Consider the following 22,229-nt stretch of genomic DNA (forward strand, 5'->3'; position numbering starts at 1 on the left):
AGGTTTTGGAAATAATCCTGTAACTTCAAAGGGACCTATTCATGATGTAATCAGCTATTCTCCTGACATGCTACCTCTTTTAGACTTTGTATACAAAAGCATCGAACCAGTGACAGTAACTGTTGCTGTGGCTTAGTTGGTCAAAGCGCCTGTTTAGTAAACAGGAGATCCTGGGTTCAAATGCCAGCAGTGCCTAATCTGTGGCTTTTAAGATTAGTCATTCAACCTTCTCTGATGTGAAAGTCTTGGCAGGAAAGACAATCTGGACTTCTCGGTTGCAAATGAAGGTTTTAAAAAGGTTGTCGTTTTTTGGGTCCCACCAGAGTCACGAATGGTGTCCCTTTGCACAGACGTCTTTACCAGACTGACATTTGCTTAAAGCTGGGGTTTTCCAACTTTTTCAGAAGCCTACGCAACACATTTTTCTTCTTTTCCTTATTGAGCACACCCAAGTCAGATCGTCGAGTACGTTACTTATCAATCAATTATTTGATTCACCTGTATTAAATGAGAGAGATAATAAAAAATATATATATGTGGTGCAGATGCGCTTCAAGAATGGTTTGCAAGCTCCTGGCTTAGGCCTGAAATCTGCTACTACCGATTGATATGGTCAAGCCTATGGATATTTGTAGAAACAAAGTCTTTACATATATGAAGAATAATACATGGATATCTTTCTGGATTTTGCCCTTTCATATCAGAAGAAGGCTCAGGAAACATTTTAGGCATGACTATCGAGAGTGTAGAGCCAAAATTAAATGAGTTCAGACATTCCCTTGAGGTGTGAAAGGCCTTCGTGTTTTGGAAACAATCCTCTTACCTCTAAGGGACCTCGTTCATGACGTGATCAGCTGTTTTCCTGATGTGGTACCTCTTTTAGACTTGTTTTACCAACAAATTTCACCATATCTGGCGCTGTGGCTTAGCTGGTCAAAGCGCCTGTCTTGTAAACAGGAGATCCTGGGTTCAAATCCCAGGAGTGCCTTTGGCACAGGATATGGGAGTGCTTAACCTTTTCACATATGAAAGTCTTTGCATGACGAACTGTGTTTTCCTGCACAAAACTGGAAAAACTAAGAAGTGCTGCGCATGCAATACTTCCCTGAAGTGTGTCATTTTATGGTACAATGGATAGAACTTTGGACTTCTAGGATGCGAATGGAGAAATTCCCTGGTTGTGGTTTTGAGTCCCACCAGAATAGTCAGTGGCCTCTTTTGCTCTGATGTCTCTGTGAGTCAGACATATGTTTAAAACTGGGGTCCACAAACTACTTCAGAAGCCTACCCTTCACATTCTGCTCATCTCCCTTATTGGACACACCCACGTCAGATCATTGAGTACTCTACTAAGTAGCTCAATTAACCCTTTTGAAATAAGGAAGATAACGAAAATGTATAGCGTCTGGGAGGTTTCGAGAATGGTTTGAAAACCACTGGCTTAGGCCAGAATCTGCTACTTCCTATTGTTGAGATCCAGCCTCTGGATGTATTCAAAACAGTCTTTACTACGGTGGCCGAGAAGGGTCACAACACATACAAACCCCACAACAACTACATATTCAGAAAACACATACAAATTCAGAAAACACATGCAAACAACGCCACAACAACTACATATTCAGAAAACACATACAAATTCAGAAAACACATTCAAATTCAGAAAACACATGCAAATTCAGAAAACAACTTTGTCGATTTCACATTCGCTGCAAATATTCGCAGCACGAGCAAATAGGGAAACGAACTGCAAACTGCAAAAACACAACGGAAATGTTTCCGGGGGGGCCATAATCAGTGACGGACCCGCATCCATCCGGTTGTCTTAGCGCTATTTTTTGAATGTGTGCTGTGCTTTTGTTGTCTCAAGAGGTAAGTGTTTCTCTTTCATTATGACAGACTTGTCGATGTGCTCTGATACCGAAGTGGTTTTGTGTGTTTTTAACATATTAAGTTATTGTCCCCATAACGTATTAATCTGCCAACGTTGTTAGCTGGAAACTAAGTTAGCTGGCTAGCTCACGTCTGGCCATTAAATAGATTGTTCTGTCCGTATTGTGCCGAGCAACTGGGGTACGCTCCCAAGTTTTGCACGTCGTGTGGTCTGAACGTGGGGTTCCTTACGGAGGGTCAGCCTACAGGTAACATCCCCTTACTGTGTTCCTATTTATAAATTTATCAACCCCATTAAAGCATATTAGTTTTTATAATTAATCTTTCTGTCTGTGTGTGTGTGTGTGTGTGTGTGTGTGTGTGTGTGTGTGTGTGTGTGTGTGTGTGTGTGTGTGTGTGTGTGTGTGTGTGTGTGTGTGTGTGTTGTGTCGGTCCAGAGGATGACCTAATACGTGCTTACTTTAGAAAGGACCACTCCAACGACGTTATTCGCGATTTTTTGGAGTCAAAGCATGGTATTGTAATGAGCCTGAAAACTCTAAAAAAGAAGGCTGAAACGGCTAAATCTAAGTCGGAGTGCAAATTACAGTCCACTGGAGACTGTGAATGCTGCCATCACCAGTGAATTGGACGGCTCAGGACAGCTGTTGGGCTACAGGGCTATGTGGCAGACCCTGAGACAGAAGCATTCACTGACAGTGAAACAAGACGATGTCATGCAAGCCCTCAGATTATTAAATCCAACAGGAGTATCTCTCCGTCATAGGCGCAGGTTTGTTAGGCGATCCTATTGCTCTGCAGGACCCAATCAGGTGTGGCACGTGGATGGCTATGACAAGCTCAAGCCCTTTGGGATTGCCATCAGTGGCTGCATCGATGGGTATTCAAGGCGGGTTATGTGGCTCAGTAGTGGCAGCACCAACAACGACCCTGCAGTAATAGCTCACCATTACCTGCAGTGTGTTTCGAGCTGTGGCCTTCCGGCTCGTCTTAGGACAGACTGTGGGACAGAAAATGGAGACATGGCTGCCATCCACTGTTCTTTAAGAGAGGACCACACCGATGACTTTGCAGGTTCTCTCAGCCACATGTATGGCACTTCAACTGCCAATCAAAGGATTGAAAGTTGGTGGTCCTTTTTCAGGAAACAGAGGTACGTTTAACAATACTGTTACTCACATATTTTTCAATACTGTTTCATATTTCTGTAATCTTTTCGTAATATTATGCTGGGTTGGCACCATACAATGCTGACTTTGAAAATGTAGGCTTATTTATATGAGCGTCATACATGGATCAGGCTGTGTACTGCCGATTGTGCAATAGTTATGATAAGTAAAAGGATTAGTGTGCATGGTTGACTGTTTCAAATTGTAATAAGTCAAATGGTGAATGCAGTGCAGAATGTTGTTTTCCAAGACTGTCACATAATTTAAGTATTTGTATTAGAAACATTTATACAAAACTAAAATCACTGTACTCCATTATTAGGACACAGTTCTGGATGGATTTATTCAGTGACCTGAGAGAGAGACACTAGTTCAATGGCACCCATGAACACAAGTGCCTTGTACGGTATGTGTTCCTGGGCATCTTTCAGAAAGAGCTTGATGAACACCGAGAGCTTTGGAATAACCATACCATCAGACCCGTCCGGCAGTCTCTCTGTCCATCTGGGAAACCTGATACCATTTACAACCTGCCTCACAGGTTTGTATGTAACACCTGTATTGTCATTTTCAATAAATGTTTGGTTGGTTTCCCTTTGAGATTTAAACACTATTCAAATGAGTTCACTGTTGTGCTTTCTGTGCGGCCTTAGGTTTGGTGGAAGGGATTGTGGATTCCCAGTGGATCCCCAAGTGTTACAGGAGTTCAAAGACCTTCTGCCACCCACAAACAGTTTGTGTGGAGATGCTAACCTCCAAGCATATTTTGCCAACTTGGAGAGACAGAGCCAGCTCGCTCCACCCATCAACTGGCCAGCTGCTGTTGACAACTACATTAGACTTAAGGAAATGGCTGGTCTTTGAGAGAGAGAACTAACAGACGTGTAGGCAGTTTATTTTCTTTCAGACAGCATTGCCTCCAGTGTGGTGTACTGATATGGACACCTTAAATTAAAGGTTAAATTAAAAGCAAAGATATTAATCGATTGCAATGACTTCCCTTACTTTTTCCACCATCACAATGTATGCTTTTGGTGTTAACAGTGTTGATAAATACGGTATCCTGAAGCTAATGGTGACTTTCATGCTAGATCGGTAACATTTCATGACCAATTTATGCAACAACAAATAAACTTCATTCTGATGGCTCTTGCAAAATGTTTCAGAATAGACAAACTTACATTTTCTTATAAAAATTATTTTATTTCTTTTAACTGTTAAAATACTGACAAACAGTAAAGTGCGAACAGTAACAGCAATGTAAATCTGTCACGGAAAGTTTCCAAATAGAGAAACTTGCACCTTTTCTTATACAAAAAATCATTGGACTTCTGTAAACCATGTAACCATACAAATAGTAAAGTGCGAACAGTAACAGCAATGTAAATCTGCCATGAAAAGTTTCCAAATAGAGAAACTTGCACCTTTTCTTATAAAAAAAAAATGGATTTCTGTAAACAATGTAACAGTGCAAAGTGCAATGCAAACAGTAAAAACAATAATGCAAATTTGCCACTGATAATTAATTTCTGATTGACACCTCAATGGAGCCCAAATCCTGGAGCGTTCTTGATTCCATAATTCATGGCTTCCTCAAAGATTTCATATGAGGGTAAGATCGGGAGTTTTAATGTGTTCGCGCAGACATTAGCCTCAGGAAACCTTGAGTGTTTCTGGAATGTGAGTTGAGGCTGTGGTATTAATTTTGCTGCTGGGATTTCTTTCAGGCCTGTGGCGAACATCAGAATGTCCTGCAAGGACATCCCTGACCCTTCCTCTGTGGGGGTTGGGAGTAAAGAAACACATTGAGATTTATCATCCATTTGTGAACTTCACTTCAAACAACATACAGAAAATTATACCTTTTACAGGGATTAAGTAGTCCAGCCAGTAGCCAAGCACTCTCTCCTCCTCATGGCGATTTGAGCTACCAGTTGGGCTCATTTCTGGACGGAACAGTGACTCTACACTCTCGGCTGTCAGGTCTTCCGCACTGTAACACATGTAGGGCAGGAAAATTGGGGGATGCTGTTCCAGAGCGTTGAAAAAGTTGAGGGTAGCCAGGCCATCCTTGAACCTATTACCGGGTTGGGTTGTGGGTGAGGGGAAGAGGCAGATCATGGTAAGTTCTTAATGCTATTGCCAGTAGGACTCACATTTGTTAGACACTCATTTGAGTTTCATTCAAATTCTCGTTTGAATTCTTACAAAGTAGTCAGAGTGACCTACCTCTGGAAGGAAACATGGTTGCGGTAGGTGAAGTACCACTGGATGTAACTATCCACAACTTTTTCCTTATCCTCCAGTGTCCTCAGGCATTATAGCATCCTGCTGTCTGAAGCATGCTGGAGTGCTTATCTGCGAGTTCCACGAGTTCTTCCAGTGTCCTAGCATTCTTAATCTAGAGTAAAATAAAAACACTGTCTGTACACTCTAAAAAATGTTGGGTTATTTTGTGTACCCAATAACATTTCTTCTGGTGAGAAAATCCTGCACAACAGCTCTGTACTTTCATGTCAAGTTATAATATTTTGTCTATGATATAATGCACTTGTTTAAAGATTAATCCATTGTTCTTTCTGTTTTATGTAAAGACACTCTTGGAGATGTTGCTTTAAAAACCCTGCCAGCTATCCTTCCTCCATTGCCACACAAAACAGGCTGCAAGATGGTTCGGCCCTCTTACCATGAGGCAAAACAAGCATTTGTTGATTTACAGCCTGTAGGTACATCATTTATGACAACACATTTGGGGTAATATTTGATCCATTTGTGCATATTTACCATTTAAAATTTCTATTTAAAGGTTGGAACAAACATCATCAAGTATTTGGAGGAGGAGGAGCAACGGAGGCAATTCCCTCATGTCCTGCAGCTTGGGGAAAAATTCAACTGCTCACAAGCCTTCGTCATTTTGGGAGGAGCGGCACTAGAGCAAGACAGCCTTTTACAAGCTGTGGATACATGCTTTAAATTATTTTATGTTTTAGACATTGAGTATCCAACGCCTGCGGCAGCTGTTTGGCAGTTGCTACAACACACAATATTTCACGAGTTCACACTTACATACAATTAAAGGGAATAAAGTATAATGCGTATTTGGCGTGCTGTACGGGGGGAGGGCTCCGAGCTCGGAATTCGGCCCGAACCCAGAGTACTCCCCCCTGTATGTAAAGTGGTTTAGGACTAGAAGAGTGGAGAAGGGGTGGTGGAGGGACGCTGCTAAACTGTCAGAGAAATGAGGTGAGACTGCTGAGTCTATATATACACGTTTTAATCATGATTGCTGAGTGCTCTCCACCCGTGTTAATTATCTGAACGTGCTTCTCCCGAACTTTGTTAATAAAACATCATATTCTGTGCCAGGAGGAGTTCCATCAACTCATTGTCGCCTACTTAGGCAGTTTATAATTGGATAAGCTGGACAAGCTTTGGTTTGTTTTGTTTGTGTATTTGTATTCCATGTTTCTTAGAACTTAAAACATAATTGTAATTAAATTAATTTTAGCATTCTGTGGCAGGAGCTGTTCCCTCAACACACTGTCGCCTTATGAGGCAGTTTATAATTGCATTACTTCTATTTATTTATTTATTTATTTATTTATTGAAAGAATTTCTTATTTTAAGGAAGTAAATGAAAGCAATTGCAAACAATAACTTAATGAAAATGTTTACAACTTGTAATGTTTACAACTGTTTATTTGTGTTTTTGTGATCCATGTTTCTTAGAACTTAAAACATAACTCTAAATTAATTAATTTTAACATTAATATTCTGTGCCTGGAGGTGTTCCCTTCAACACGTTGCCTTATGAGGCAGTTTATAATTGCATTACTTTTTTTTATTTTATTTATTGAAACACTTGCAACAATAACTTTTGAATGCAATGTCTAATTGGATGTAAATAAAGCATTGTTAATATACTTAAGTTGTGAGTGAGTGAGTTATTTTCATGGAAATAATAGTAATTATAATTAATATTAATAATAGTTTGATTAAAGCATTTTGGCCAAATAACCCAACAGATTCGTTTTTTGCAACCCAATTTATTGGGTAAAACTAGTTACCTAATTTATTGGGTTAAAATAACCCAACGATAGGTCGGTGCTACATCAACCCACCATTGGGTTAGCTGTTGGGTCGATTTTAACCCAACTTTTTTAAGTGAGTATTGGTTGGAATTTAGACTACATATTAGTGACAAAGCATGGAAGTCACTGGTTTTATTCCAATATCACACTGGTTTTTCAAGCTACTGGGGTGTCCAAATTGTTGATTGTTCATCAAAATATAAAAAAAAAAAATTCTTGAATATTCTTAGAAACACATAATTACAATTACCTCAAGGAGAACATTCCTGACTTCAGTATCAGGTATATCCTCAATTGGTGCCTCAATGGTCTTAACTTTACCAACCAGGTACTGGTAGAAGCTTGGGGAAAAGCATCGAGGCCCTGGACCACCATGTACAATGGAGACAGCAACCATTCTTCCAACATGGAAATACTCATCACCTTCTGCAGCTAACAATGGCAATGTTCCACGGTTAGTTCAAATTGATTTATAATACTGTCAAAATGTGACAAAAAGTGAATTACCTTTGCTATCAAATGACAGGTATTTGCCATCTTCTTTGCCTTCAAAAAATCGACTGGTTTTAATGGCGTCCATCAAGAGTGTCAGAAATTCCCGTGTAGGCCCTCCTGTGTCCACAGCCTCCTCTGTTTGCCCGATGTCATCAGTGAATTTGACCAAAAGGCTACAGGTGGGGTCAAATGAGGAACGTTTGAATCCCCTCAGAGCACTATCCCAGACATTAGCACGGTTTATATTTAACCTGCTACAGCTTTTTGTGTTAATGTTGTATGACAGATTTGACAGAACGTCTGCAGCCGTCAGTCCAATATCTGCGTCTCTGCAACACAAGAAAGAGAAAAATTAACACTGCCTTTTATTTGGATAATTAAAATATAAATCTTTTATGGTCCCATTACAGTGAGAACACCATATGTGTGTGATGAAATGTGATGGGCATAAGCATGAAGCACACATTGCAAGCTTTCAATAATTTCTGCCAGATTTTGTTTCGGTTTAGGGGTAAGTAAAAAAATATATACAATTTGAATATTTGCTTTAATAATTGTATGGCAACAGAAACCAGGTAAAATGCCAAATGTAGCTTGAACTATGTAATATATCTGGGGAAACAAACAAAAAAAACAACAACAAAGGTTGACAGCATTATTTCTATCAAAGTACCTGTCTTCCTCCTGAAAATTGTCTACGTCCTCAACATCAGAGCAACTGCTGTCAATGACAACTGGTGCATAGATCTTGGTATATGTGCTGTGGATTAAAGGAACAATGAAATACTAAAACAAGATGGTTGTGAAATTACAGTAAAAAGTGTTATACTTGGTACTGTAATGCATTACATTCAGCAGTCAATATTTCATGCTAAACCCAGAGCCAAAAGTATTAGTGCAATGAACGAACAATTTGAATCCATTGTGACTTACTTGTAGAAGTCACATGATGTGGTGTTTTTGGGTCCTGGTCCTGCTCCATTGGCCTGTTTATGAAAGTAGAGATAACACCAAACAAATTAACAATAATTACATCATTAACATAAACTTAATAACATTACACAATAATACATACTTGCCCATCAGATGGCCTGGACACTGTTGGTGGACATTGTTTTGGTAAACTAAAACAAACAAATAATTTGAATAATTTAATTTAAATCATAATATAGATATTTGTTAATATGATTTAAAGAGCACAACATGCTCGATCTATTCCTTCTCGCAATTGAAAGAAAAAATAAATGAATGCTGTGAAATACGTGGATAATCAAAAACCACAAGCACAGGTCTCAAATTAGCGGGAGAAACTTACATTTTCAGTGGAAGGCTAGCAAATGCCTCATCATCGGATTCTGAAGAGGAGTCATCTCCATGACCTTGGAAAGAGAAAATGATGCATCATTATTAGGCTAGGTATAATATATGGCAATTTTACAACCAGCTCAAATTAAATTAAGAACTCACTTAATTACCAACCATTATCAATTATTATTATTATTATTTTACATACATGTACTTCAATACTTACCCGAATCCTGAAGGGGGCAGATGTACAGTACGATCCTCTGGTAAGACTTTCCAATGGCCTCTTTATAATGTTCAAGGACAAAGGGTTTGTCTGTGCCTGGTATATTTTGTACCTGAGAGCCATCAGGATATACCAGGACATATTCTCCATCGTACATCATGTCTTGATTAAAATCTCGCTGTTTTTTTATAGCAGGTGGCAAAATTTGTTTTGATGACCACAGGGGTTCAACATTTAATGGCAAAGTTTTCCCTCTTATAGGTTTTAACCCATATTTTGTTCTGGTCATTATGCCAATTGAAATCTACAGAAATAAGAAAAGAAGAAAAACAAACATGTTTAAGACTGTGTGTACTGTGTAATAGTCACATTGTGACCTAAACCTCCATATTAGTTTACCTTGACCATAATGTTTGGTTTCTTTTTAGCCTTTGAAAAGGTCCTCCTCTCAGCCTCTTTAACTTCCCTGAACCTCATGAATTGACCTGCTCTTCCTTGGATACTTGTCTCATTCACTAACACACACACACACACACACACTGATTCATTATAGCTATGCTTTGTGATTGGTTGATAAATTGCCACCTTTCTGACAGCTAAAACCATGGGACAATTCAATGCAGCACAGTAACGTTAAAATGGGAGCACAGTAAGGGGATATTACCTGTAGGCCCACGGCCTAGGCTTGATGACGTGGATGGACACACCGTAAGGAACCCCACGTTCAGACCACACGACGGGCAAAACTTGGGAGCGTCCCCCAGTTGCTCGGCACAATACGGACAGAACATTTCAAACTAAAAATTAAATAAATAGTTCAGATATCAGGACAACATTGTACAAACGCCAGTAATGCATCTATTTAATGGCCAGACGCGAGCTAGCCAGCTAACTTAGTTTCCAGCTAACAACGTTGGCAGACTAATACGTTATGGGGACAATAACTTAATATGTTAAAAACACACAAAACCACTTCGGTATCAGAGCACATCGACAAGTCTGTCATAATGAAAGAGAAACACTTACCTCTTGAGACAAGAAAAGCACAGCACACATTCAAAAAATAGCGCTAAGACAACCGGATGGATGCGGGTCCGTCACTGATTATGGCCCCCCCGGAAACATTTCCGTTGTGTTTTTGCAGTTTGCAGTTTGTTTCCCTATTTGCTCGTGCTGCGAATATTTGCAGCGAATGTGAAATCGACAAAGTTGTTTTCTGAATTTGCATGTGTTTTCTGAATTTGTATGTGTTTTCTGAATTTGTATGTGTTTTCTGAATATGTAGTTGTTGTGGCGTTGTTTGCATGTGTTTTCTGAATTTGTATGTGTTTTCTGAATATGTAGTTGTTGTGGGGTTTGTATGTGTTGTGACCCTTCTCGGCCACAGTACTTTACAAATATGAATATATAATTCATGAAAATCTTTCTGGATTTTGTCTTTCAGATCAGCTGAAAGCATAGCAGAGATTGCTTTCCATTTCTCCCAGCTGAGACAGAATTTAGATGTATTGTAACTGGAGGTTCCAAAAACATTTCAGACACAAGTATTGAGAGTTTCAGATATCCCCTCTTTCTTCAACAGAGCCCTGAATGCCCCCCGGGTTTTGGAAATAATCCCCTAACCTCTTTCATGATGTAATCAGCTATTTTCCTGACCTGCTACCTCTTTTAGACTTTTTATAGCAACACATTGTAGAAGGTTCAGCAAGTGGCGCTGTGGCTTAGTTGGTCAAAGCGCCTGTCTAGTAAACAGGAGATCCTGGGTTCGAATCCCAGCAGTGCCTATGCCACAGGATGTGGGCACCGCTCACTTAATCTTTTACATATGTAAATCTTTGCATGCTGAACAGTGTGCATCTGCACAAAATGTGGAAATCTAAGAAGTGATGTGCATGCAATAGCGTCTTAAAGTTTGTCTTTTGTGGCTCTGTGGCACAATGGAACAGAAGCCTGCACACCTTTCAGGTTTTGGAAATAATCCTGTAACTTCAAAGGGACCTATTCATGATGTAATCAGCTATTCTCCTGACATGCTACCTCTTTTAGACTTTGTATACAAAAGCATCGAACCAGAGGCAGTAACTTTTGTGTGGCTTAGTTGGTTAAAGCGCCTGTCTAGTAAACAGGAGATCCTGGGTTCGAATCCCAGCAGTGTCTTATCTGTCGCTTCTAAGAGTAGTCATTCAATCATCTCTGATGTGAAAGTCTTGGCAGGAAAGACAATCTGGTCTTTTCGGTTGCAAATGAAGGTTTTAAAAAGTGTCCCTTTTTTGGGTCCCACCAGAGTCACGAATGGTGTCCCTTTGCACAGACGTCTTTACCAGACTGACATTTGCTTAAAGCTGGAGTTTTCCAACTTTTTCAGAAGCCTACGCAGCACATTTTTCTTCTTTTCCTTATTGAGCACACCCAAGTCAGATCGTCCAGTACGTTACTTATCAATCAATTATTTGATTCACCTGTATTAAATGAGAGAGATAATAAAACAAATATATATATGTGGTGCAGATGCGCTTCAAGAATGGTTTGCAAGTTCCTGGCTTAGGCCTGAAATCTGCTACTACCGATTGATATGGTCAAGCCTATGGATATTTGTACAAACAAAGTCTTTACATATATGAAGAATAATACATGGATATCTTTCTGGATTTTGCCCTTTCATATCAGAAGAAGGCTCAGGAAACATTTTAGGCATGACTATCGAGAGTGTAGAGCCAAAATTAAATGAGTTCAGACATTCCCTTGAGGCGTGAAAGGCCCTCGTGTTTTGGAAACAATCCTCTTACCTCTAAGGGACCTCGTTCATGACGTGATCAGCTGTTTTCCTGATGTGGTACCTCTTTTAGACTTGTTTTACCAACAAATTTCACAGTATCTGGCGCTGTGGCTTAGCTGGTCAAAGCGCCTGTCTCGTAAACAGGAGATCCTGGGTCCAAATCCCAGCAGTGCCTTTGGCACAGGATATGGGAGTGCTTAACCTTTTCACATATGAAAGTCTTTGCATGACGAACTGTGTTTACCTGCACAAAACTGGAAAAACTAAGAAGTGCTGCGCATGCAACACTTCCCTGAAGTGTGTCATTTTATGGTACAATGGATAGAACTTTGGACTTCTAGGATGCGAATGGAGAAATTCCCTGGTTGTGAGTCCCACCAGAATAGTCAGTGGCCTCTTTTGCTCTGATGTCTCTGTGAGTCAGACATATGTTTAAAACTGGGGTCCACAAACTACTTCAGAAGCCTACCCTTCACATTCTGCTCATCTCCCTTATTGGACACACCCACGTCAGATCATTGAGTACTCTACTAAGTAGCTCAATTAACCCTTTTGAAATAAGGTAAATAACGAAAATGTATAGCGTCTGGGAGGTTTCGAGAATGGTTTGAAAACCACTGGCTTAGGCCAGAATCTGCTACTTCCTATTGTTGAGATCCAGCCTTTGGATGTATTCAAAACAGTCTTTACAAATATGAATATATAATTCATGAAAAGCTTTCTGGATTTTGTCTTTCAGATCAGCTGAAAGCATAGCAGAGATTGCTTTCCATTTCTCCTAGCTGAGACAGAGTTTAGATGTATTGTAACTGGAGGTTCCAAAAACCTTTCAGAAACACGTATTGAGATTTTCAGATATTCCCTCTTTCTTCAACAGAGCCCTGAATGCCCCTCGGGTTTTGGAAATAATCCCCTAACCTCTTTCATGATGTAATCAGCTATTTTCCTGACCTGCTACCTCTTTTAGACTTTTTATAGCAACACATTGTAGAAGGTTCAGCAAGTGGCGCTGTGGCTTAGTTGGTCAAAGCGCCTGTCTTGTAAACAGGAGATCCTGGGTTCGAATCCCAGCAGTGCCTATGCCACAGGATGTGGGCACCACTCACTTAATCCTTTACATATGTAAATCTTTGCATGCTGAACAGTGTGCATCTGCACAAAATGTGGAAATCTAAGAAGTGATGTGGATGCAATAGCGTCTTAAAGCTTGTCTTTTGTGGCTCTGTGGCACTGGATAGCGCATTGGACTTCTAGGTTGTGAATGGAGATATTCAAAGGTTGTGGGTTCGAGTCCCACCAGAGTCGTGCATACCCTCTATTGCTCAGATGTTTTGGAAACAATCCTCTTACCTCTAAGGGACCTCGTTCATGACGTGATCAGCTGTTTTCCTGATGTGGTACCTCTTTTAGACTTGTTTTACCAACAAATTTCACAGTATCTGGCGCTGTGGCTTAGCTGGTCAAAGCGCCTGTCTCGTAAACAGGAGATCCTGGGTTCAAATCCCAGCAGTGTCTTTGGCACAGGATATGGGAGTACTTAACCTTTTCACATATGAAAGTCTTTGCATGACGAACTGTGTTTACCTGCACAAAACTGGAAAAACTAAGAAGTGCTGCGCATGCAACACTTCCCTGAAGTGTGTCATTTTATGGTACAATGGATACAACTTTGGACTTCTAGGATGCGAATGGAGAAATTCCCTGGTTGTGAGTCCCACCAGAATAGTCAGTGGCCTCTTTTGCTCTGATGTCTCTGTGAGTCAGACATATGCTTAAAACTTGAATCCATAAACTACTTCAGAAGCATACCCTTCACGTTCTGCTTATTTCCCTCTTTGGACACACCCAACTCAGATCACAGAGTACTCTACTAATTAACTTAAGTCACCTATTTAAAGAAGAATAGGTTGAAATCCACTGGCCTAGGCCAAAATCTGCAACAACCTATTGTTGGCCACCTACCTCGAAGAAAAAGAAGAAAAAAAAACACGCTTTCCATTTCACCAAGCTGAAACAGCATTTAGATGTATCGTAACTAGAGGTTCCCGAAACATTTGAGACACGAGTACTGAGAGTTTCGATCCAGAAATAAATGGCTTGAGATATTCCCTTGTCCCTCAACAGAAGCCTGCACACCTTTCAGGTTTTGGAAATAATCCTGTAACTTCAAAGGGACCTATTCATGATGTAATCAGCTATTCTCCTGACATGCTACCTCTTTTAGACTTTGTATACAAAAGCATCGAATCAGTGACAGTAACTGGCGCTGTGGCTTAGTTGGTCAAAGCGCCTGTCTAGTAAACAGGAGATCCTGGGTTCGAATCCCAGCAGTGCCTAATCTGTGGCTTCTAAGAGTAGTCATTTAACCTTCTCCTTCTCTGACGTGAAAGTCTTGGCAGGAAAGACAATCTGGACTTCTCGGTTGCAAATGAAGGTTTTAAAAAGGTTGTAGTTTTTTGGGTCCCACCAGAGTCACGAATGGTGTCCCTTTGCACAGACGTCTTTACCAGACTGACATTTGCTTAAAGCTGGGGTTTTCCAACTTTTTCAGAAGCCTACGCAACACATTTTTCTTCTTTTCCTTATTGAGCACACCCAAGTCAGATCGTCGAGTACGTTAATTATCAATCAATTATTTGATTCACCTGTATTAAATGAGAGAGATAATAAAAAATATATATATATGTGGTGCAGATGCGCTTCAAGAATGGTTTGCAAGCTCCTGGCTTAGGCCTGAAATCTGCTACTACCCATTGATATGGTCAAGCCTATGGATATTTGTACAAACAAAGTCTTTACATATATGAAGAATAATACATGGATAACTTTCTGGATTTTGCCATTTCATATCAGAAGAAGGCTCAGGAAACATTTTAGGCATGACTATCGAGAGTGTAGAGCCAAAATTAAATGAGTTCAGACATTCCCTTGAGGCGTGAAAGGCCCTCGTGTTTTGGAAACAATCCTCTTACCTCTAAGGGACCTCTTTCATGACGTGATCAGCTGTTTTCCTGATGTGCTACCTCTTTTAGACTTGTTTTACCAACAAATTTCACTGATCTGTGGCTTAGCTGGTCAAAGCGCCTGTCTCGTAAACAGGAGATCCTGGGTTCAAATCCCAGCAGTGCCTTTGGCACAGGATATGGGAGTGCTTAACCTTTTCACATATGAAAGTCTTTGCATGACGAACTGTGTTTACCTGCACAAAACTGGAAAAACTAAGAAGTGCTGCGCATGCAATACTTCCCTGAAGTGTGTCATTTTATGGTACAATGGATAGAACTTTGGACTTCTGGGATGCGAATGGAGAAATTCCCTGGTTGTGGTTTTGAGTCCCACCAGAATAGTCAGTGGCCTCTTTTGCTCTGATGTCTCTGTGAGTCAGACATATGTTTAAAACTGGGGTCCACAAACTACTTCAGAAGCCTACCCTTCACATTCTGCTCTTTTCCCTTATTGGACACACCCACGTCAGATCATAGAGTACTCTACTAAGTAGCTCAATTAACCCTTTTGAAATAAGGTAAATAACGAAAATGTATAGCGTCTGGGAGGTTTCGAGAATGGTTTGAAAACCACTGGCTTAGGCCAGAATCTGCTACTTCCTATTGTTGAGATCCAGCCTTTGGATGTATTCAAAACAGTCTTTACAAATATGAATATATAATTCATGAAAAGCTTTCTGGATTTTGTCTTTCAGATCAGCTGAAAGCATAGCAGAGATTGCTTTCCATTTCTCCTAGCTGAGACAGAGTTTAGATGTATTGTAACTGGAGGTTCCAAAAACCTTTCAGAAACACGTATTGAGATTTTCAGATATTCCCTCTTTCTTCAACAGAGCCCTGAATGCCCCTCGGGTTTTGGAAATAATCCCCTAACCTCTTTCATGATGTAATCAGCTATTTTCCTGACCTGCTACCTCTTTTAGACTTTTTATAGCAACACATTGTAGAAGGTTCAGCAAGTGGCGCTGTGGCTTAGTTGGTCAAAGCGCCTGTCTTGTAAACAGGAGATCCTGGGTTCGAATCCCAGCAGTGCCTATGCCACAGGATGTGGGCACCACTCACTTAATCCTTTACATATGTAAATCTTTGCATGCTGAACAGTGTGCATCTGCACAAAATGTGGAAATCTAAGAAGTGATGTGGATGCAATAGCGTCTTAAAGCTTGTCTTTTGTGGCTCTGTGGCACTGGATAGCGCATTGGACTTCTAGGTTGTGAATGGAGATATTCAAAGGTTGTGGGTTCGAGTCCCACCAGAGTCGTGCATACCCTCTATTGCTCAGATGTTTTGGAAACAATCCTCTTACCTCTAAGGGACCTCGTTCATGACGTGATCAGCTGTTTTCCTGATGTGGTACCTCTTTTAGACTTGTTTTACCAACAAATTTCACAGTATCTGGCGCTGTGGCTTAGCTGGTCAAAGCGCCTGTCTCGTAAACAGGAGATCCTGGGTTCAAATCCCAGCAGTGTCTTTGGCACAGGATATGGGAGTGCTTAACCTTTTCACATATGAATGTCTTTGCATGACGAACTGTGTTTACCTGCACAAAACTGGAAAAACTAAGAAGTGCTGCGCATGCAACACTTCCCTGAAGTGTGTCATTTTATGGTACAATGGATACAACTTTGGACTTCTAGGATGCGAATGGAGAAATTCCCTGGTTGTGAGTCCCACCAGAATAGTCAGTGGCCTCTTTTGCTCTGATGTCTCTGTGAGTCAGACATATGCTTAAAACTTGAATCCATAAACTACTTCAGAAGCATACCCTTCACGTTCTGCTTATTTCCCTCTTTGGACACACCCAACTCAGATCACAGAGTACTCTACTAATTAACTTAAGTCACCTATTTAAAGAAGAATAGGTTGAAATCCACTGGCCTAGGCCAAAATCTGCAACAACCTATTGTTGGCCACCTACCTCGAAGAAAAAGAAGAAAAAAAAACACGCTTTCCATTTCACCAAGCTGAAACAGCATTTAGATGTATCGTAACTAGAGGTTCCCGAAACATTTGAGACACGAGTACTGAGAGTTTCGATCCAGAAATAAATGGCTTGAGATATTCCCTTGTCCCTCAACAGAAGCCTGCACACCTTTCAGGTTTTGGAAATAATCCTGTAACTTCAAAGGGACCTATTCATGATGTAATCAGCTATTCTCCTGACATGCTACCTCTTTTAGACTTTGTATACAAAAGCATCGAATCAGTGACAGTAACTGGCGCTGTGGCTTAGTTGGTCAAAGCGCCTGTCTAGTAAACAGGAGATCCTGGGTTCGAATCCCAGCAGTGCCTAATCTGTGGCTTCTAAGAGTAGTCATTTAACCTTCTCCTTCTCTGACGTGAAAGTCTTGGCAGGAAAGACAATCTGGACTTCTCGGTTGCAAATGAAGGTTTTAAAAAGGTTGTAGTTTTTTGGGTCCCACCAGAGTCACGAATGGTGTCCCTTTGCACAGACGTCTTTACCAGACTGACATTTGCTTAAAGCTGGGGTTTTCCAACTTTTTCAGAAGCCTACGCAACACATTTTTCTTCTTTTCCTTATTGAGCACACCCAAGTCAGATCGTCGAGTACGTTAATTATCAATCAATTATTTGATTCACCTGTATTAAATGAGAGAGATAATAAAAAATATATATATATGTGGTGCAGATGCGCTTCAAGAATGGTTTGCAAGCTCCTGGCTTAGGCCTGAAATCTGCTACTACCCATTGATATGGTCAAGCCTATGGATATTTGTACAAACAAAGTCTTTACATATATGAAGAATAATACATGGATAACTTTCTGGATTTTGCCATTTCATATCAGAAGAAGGCTCAGGAAACATTTTAGGCATGACTATCGAGAGTGTAGAGCCAAAATTAAATGAGTTCAGACATTCCCTTGAGGCGTGAAAGGCCCTCGTGTTTTGGAAACAATCCTCTTACCTCTAAGGGACCTCTTTCATGACGTGATCAGCTGTTTTCCTGATGTGCTACCTCTTTTAGACTTGTTTTACCAACAAATTTCACTGATCTGTGGCTTAGCTGGTCAAAGCGCCTGTCTCGTAAACAGGAGATCCTGGGTTCAAATCCCAGCAGTGCCTTTGGCACAGGATATGGGAGTGCTTAACCTTTTCACATATGAAAGTCTTTGCATGACGAACTGTGTTTACCTGCACAAAACTGGAAAAACTAAGAAGTGCTGCGCATGCAATACTTCCCTGAAGTGTGTCATTTTATGGTACAATGGATAGAACTTTGGACTTCTGGGATGCGAATGGAGAAATTCCCTGGTTGTGGTTTTGAGTCCCACCAGAATAGTCAGTGGCCTCTTTTGCTCTGATGTCTCTGTGAGTCAGACATATGTTTAAAACTGGGGTCCACAAACTACTTCAGAAGCCTACCCTTCACATTCTGCTCTTTTCCCTTATTGGACACACCCACGTCAGATCATAGAGAACTCTACTAAGTAGCTCAATTAACCCTTTTGAAATAAGGTAAATAACAAAAATGTATAGCGTCTGGGAGGTTTCGAGAATGTTTTGAAAACCACTGGCTTAGGCCAGAATCTGCTACTTCCTATTGTTGAGATCCAGCCTCTGGATGTATTCAAAACAGTCTTTACAAATATGAATATATAATTCATGAAAAGCTTTCTGGATTTTGTCTTTCAGATCAGCTGAAAGCATAGCAGAGATTGCTTTCCATTTCTCCTAGCTGAGACAGAGTTTAGATGTATTGTAACTGGAGGTTCCAAAAACATTTCAGAAACACGTATTGACAGTTTCAGATATTCCCTCTTTCTTCAACTGAGCCCTGAATGCCCCTCGGGTTTTGGAAATAATCCCCTAACCTCTTTCATGATGTAATCAGCTATTTTCCTGACCTGCTACCTCTTTTAGACTTTTTATAGCAACACATTGTAGAAGGTTCAGCAAGTGGCGCTGTGGCTTAGTTGGTCAAAGCGCCTGTCTAGTAAACAGGAGATCCTGGGTTCGAATCCGAGCAGTGCCTATGCCAGTGGATGTGGGCACCGCTCACTTAATCTTTTACATATGTAAATCTTTGCATGCTGAACAGTGTGCATCTGCACAAAATGTGGAAATCTAAGAAGTGATGTGCATGCAATAGCGTCTTAAAGTTTGTCTTTTGTGGCTCTGTGGCACAATGGAACAGAAGCCTGCACACCTTTCAGGTTTTGGAAATAATCCTGTAACTTCAAAGGGACCTATTCATGATGTAATCAGCTATTCTCCTGACATGCTACCTCTTTTAGACTTTGTATACAAAAGCATCGAACCAGAGGCAGTAACTTTTGTGTGGCTTAGTTGGTTAAAGCGCCTGTCTAGTAAACAGGAGATCCTGGGTTCGAATCCCAGCAGTGTCTTATCTGTGGCTTCTAAGAGTAGTCATTCAATCATCTCTGATGTGAAAGTCTTGGCAGGAAAGACAATCTTTTGCTCTGATGTCTCTGTGAGTCAGACATATGCTTAAAACTTGAATCCACAAACTACTTCAGAAGCATACCCTTCACGTTCTGCTTATTTCCCTTATTGGACACACCCAACTCAGATCACAGAGTACTCTACTAATTAACTTAAGTCACCTATTTAAATAAGAATAGGTTGAAATCCACTGGCCTAGGCCAAAATCTGCAACAACCTATTGTTGGCCACCTACCTAGAAAAAAAAGAAGAAAAAAAAACACGCTTTCCATTTCTCCAAGCTGAAACAGCATTTAGATGTATCGTAACTAGAGGTTCCCGAAACATTTGAGACACGAGTACTGAGAGTTTCGATCCAGAAATAAATGGCTTGAGATATTCCCTTGTCCCTTGAAGGAATACAAGTTTATTAAAAGGTTTAATCTAACTTCTAATACTATCATATATAAACTGAGAAAGTTCTGTTTGTTGAAGTTAGCATTTCAGGTTAGGATGGTAAATGATATCAGCTGTGAAACAGTTTCCAGCAAGAGAATCTGGCAAATCCTGTTTTCTCCATTGTAAGTTAAATGAGTCTGATCACTGAGACTTTCTTTAATGGCTCTGAGATGGCTCTTGGAACCAGAGTTCCTGGCCACTATCAGCATTTGAATAGTTATGCTGATTCCATTGGATTGGTAATGCCCTCAGAGTAGGGTGTGTTCGTACTACATTTGCATGCTTTGTTTGAATTTATCTCCACCTCCAGAAGTCCCTCCTCTTAAAATGCCTATAATATACCATGTAAAGTTACTTTAATTTAGACGATGTTGGAATGACTGCAGCTACCGACAAGCAATAAAGAACTTCTGCTTGGAAAACTTCCACCCTCTCCTGGTCTGAGCTTCTAACTTTTCTACAAAGAAAAAGATCACTACAGATGGTGCCGTGACCCGGATAGAATTAACTTCACCTGAATCCAGATTGGAATTCAAGCTCAAAGATCTGACTGCATTCCAGAGAGAATCTTACCTGAATACAGAACTGAAATCTCCACTCAACAAAGACTGAGTTCCAGAACTGAAATCTCCACTCAACAAAGACTGAGTTCCAGAACTGAAATCTCCACTCAACAAAGACTGAGTTCCAGAACTGACTCCTGAAACTTCAAAGCTCAACAAAGAACAAACTTTTTTTGGCTGAGTTCCAGACGGAATCCTTTCCGTACAAACAACGATTTGGTGAGTTTCACTCTATTCAAAGAACCACTGAAGACCAGTACAAATCTCTGCGCCGTCAGAGAACAGTTATCAGACAGCTGCAGTGTCTGGCTAACAAAGTTACCCTTTAAAAGTTTATTTTCAAGATGAAAGTATAGCCTCTACATTGCTAGAGAATGTATCCTCTAAAGTTAGGGAAGGTTAACATTACGTGTCAATATTGGTGAACCTCTGTTCAAACAGGGATGTGTTTATCCTCTTAAAGTTAGGAAGGTGAAAGATCCTTTGCATTTCCTTTTAGAGAAGATTAGCGTAACGTGCTAATATTTTCTGTGTTACCCTTTGCTCTGGGTAAGGAAGGTTAACTGTGTTATCGAGTGTAGCCTCTTTTGATCAGAGAAGATTTAGTGTTTTTGTTTGTTTTATCCTCTAAAAGTTAAGAAGGTGAAAGATCCTTTGCATTTTTCTTTTAGGGAAGATTAGCGTAACATGCTAATAGTTTGTGATGTGTTGGTAACAAGGAAGTTTAACAAGATTTGATCTGTGTTAACAAGTATACCCTCTGTTGATCAGAGAAGTTTATTTTTTGATTGTGTGGTAACAAAAGAAATCCACAAAATGGTTAGAAGAAATGCTAGGCTAGTTCCATCAACTGAGAAAAATTGACTAGCTAGCCCTTTATGGACAGACAGTGAGTTCAAGTCATTGTTAGGAGAGAAAATGGATTCCATAATGACTGAGTCAGTTAGATTGGATTTGACAAAGAAATTTGGTATTGATCCAGACAAAGTTTGGTCTATTGAAGAATGCAAGAAGGTGTTAGGTGCATGTATCAGAAAGAAAAACATGAAAGGCATAATCTGTTGCCATAGAGAATATAGCTTATCCATTGCACAAGAACAAACTAGGTGTATTGATAAATTAAAAGAACAGAACAAACAAATGCACACTAAGGTGGGCCATAAAAAGGCCTCAACCAAATGTGACTCAGAAGACCAACAGTCAGATGAAACTTATCCTGACTGATAAGCCTGTAGATTCAGTAAAGGTATGTGTTGCAAGAAGATCTCAGGGAATTGAGGGAACTGAAAGTGTTCCTCCCAACTCTTCTGTTGTCCAAAACCAAACTGTTGCCAAAGCACTCGGACCTAGAGACATAGAAAGACTATCCCAAAGCTTACCTTCAGTACGCATAGATTTTTCTGATTTTAGAAGGGCATTGATCAGTAAAATGCGTCTTTACGACATGTCGTTGGCAGAAGTCACACAGCTGATGTCACAAATTCTAACTGAATCTGAATTCAACAGTTTTGAGTCTGCTGTTACTTCTGAACTACAACATGCCAGAAAAGATGAATTGAGAGAGGGAGTTTTGAAAGCGTTGAAGAACATTGTTGGACCCAAAATTGACTGGTCGAAGATCACTAGTTGTTTACAGAAGAAGGGTGAAACTGTTAGTGAGTACACTCAAAGATTTTGCCAGTCAGCAGCAGCGTACAGTGGTATAGCTGACACTTCAGAGAAGGTGTTAGAAGATAATGGTCCCCTAGTTCGCACATGGTTTGATGGTCTGTTGTCAGAACATAGAAAAGCATTGCCTTTCTTAGACTTAACATGGTCCACTAGAACCATACAAAACAACT

At 40.3% G+C, this 22,229-nt stretch overlaps 1 long non-coding RNA gene and 11 other non-coding genes across 12 annotated transcripts; 11 read left to right on the forward strand and 1 right to left on the reverse strand.

Moving 5' to 3' along the window:
* The first annotated feature begins 121 nt into the window (after positions 1 to 121).
* Positions 122 to 195, forward strand: trnat-agu (transfer RNA threonine (anticodon AGU)). Its single transcript has one exon. It is a non-coding gene; the product is annotated as a tRNA-Thr (tRNA).
* Positions 196 to 914: 719 nt separating this feature from the next.
* trnat-ugu (transfer RNA threonine (anticodon UGU)) lies at positions 915 to 988 on the forward strand. Its single transcript has one exon. It is a non-coding gene; the product is annotated as a tRNA-Thr (tRNA).
* Positions 989 to 9,381: 8,393 nt separating this feature from the next.
* On the reverse strand, positions 9,382 to 9,947 carry LOC143715753 (uncharacterized). The gene is made up of 3 exons (XR_013195882.1): positions 9,844 to 9,947; positions 9,579 to 9,694; positions 9,382 to 9,483 (listed from the first exon to the last, which is right to left on the reverse strand). It is a non-coding gene; the product is annotated as an uncharacterized LOC143715753 (long non-coding RNA).
* A 942-nt stretch (positions 9,948 to 10,889) lies between these two features.
* trnat-agu (transfer RNA threonine (anticodon AGU)) lies at positions 10,890 to 10,963 on the forward strand. The gene has a single exon. It is a non-coding gene; the product is annotated as a tRNA-Thr (tRNA).
* A 1,093-nt stretch (positions 10,964 to 12,056) lies between these two features.
* trnat-cgu (transfer RNA threonine (anticodon CGU)) lies at positions 12,057 to 12,130 on the forward strand. Its single transcript has one exon. It is a non-coding gene; the product is annotated as a tRNA-Thr (tRNA).
* An 830-nt stretch (positions 12,131 to 12,960) lies between these two features.
* Positions 12,961 to 13,034, forward strand: trnat-ugu (transfer RNA threonine (anticodon UGU)). Its single transcript has one exon. It is a non-coding gene; the product is annotated as a tRNA-Thr (tRNA).
* Positions 13,035 to 13,396: 362 nt separating this feature from the next.
* On the forward strand, positions 13,397 to 13,470 carry trnat-cgu (transfer RNA threonine (anticodon CGU)). Its single transcript has one exon. It is a non-coding gene; the product is annotated as a tRNA-Thr (tRNA).
* Positions 13,471 to 14,217: 747 nt separating this feature from the next.
* Positions 14,218 to 14,291, forward strand: trnat-agu (transfer RNA threonine (anticodon AGU)). The gene has a single exon. It is a non-coding gene; the product is annotated as a tRNA-Thr (tRNA).
* Positions 14,292 to 15,921: 1,630 nt separating this feature from the next.
* Positions 15,922 to 15,995, forward strand: trnat-ugu (transfer RNA threonine (anticodon UGU)). Its single transcript has one exon. It is a non-coding gene; the product is annotated as a tRNA-Thr (tRNA).
* Positions 15,996 to 16,357: 362 nt separating this feature from the next.
* Positions 16,358 to 16,431, forward strand: trnat-cgu (transfer RNA threonine (anticodon CGU)). Its single transcript has one exon. It is a non-coding gene; the product is annotated as a tRNA-Thr (tRNA).
* A 747-nt stretch (positions 16,432 to 17,178) lies between these two features.
* trnat-agu (transfer RNA threonine (anticodon AGU)) lies at positions 17,179 to 17,252 on the forward strand. The gene has a single exon. It is a non-coding gene; the product is annotated as a tRNA-Thr (tRNA).
* Positions 17,253 to 18,882: 1,630 nt separating this feature from the next.
* On the forward strand, positions 18,883 to 18,956 carry trnat-agu (transfer RNA threonine (anticodon AGU)). The gene has a single exon. It is a non-coding gene; the product is annotated as a tRNA-Thr (tRNA).
* The last annotated feature ends 3,273 nt before the right edge of the window (positions 18,957 to 22,229 follow it).

Source organism: Siphateles boraxobius, unplaced genomic scaffold (genome assembly GCF_051911475.1).
Source record: "Siphateles boraxobius isolate OS27281-9 unplaced genomic scaffold, OSU_SipBor_1 6, whole genome shotgun sequence".
NCBI lineage: Eukaryota > Metazoa > Chordata > Actinopteri > Cypriniformes > Leuciscidae > Siphateles > Siphateles boraxobius.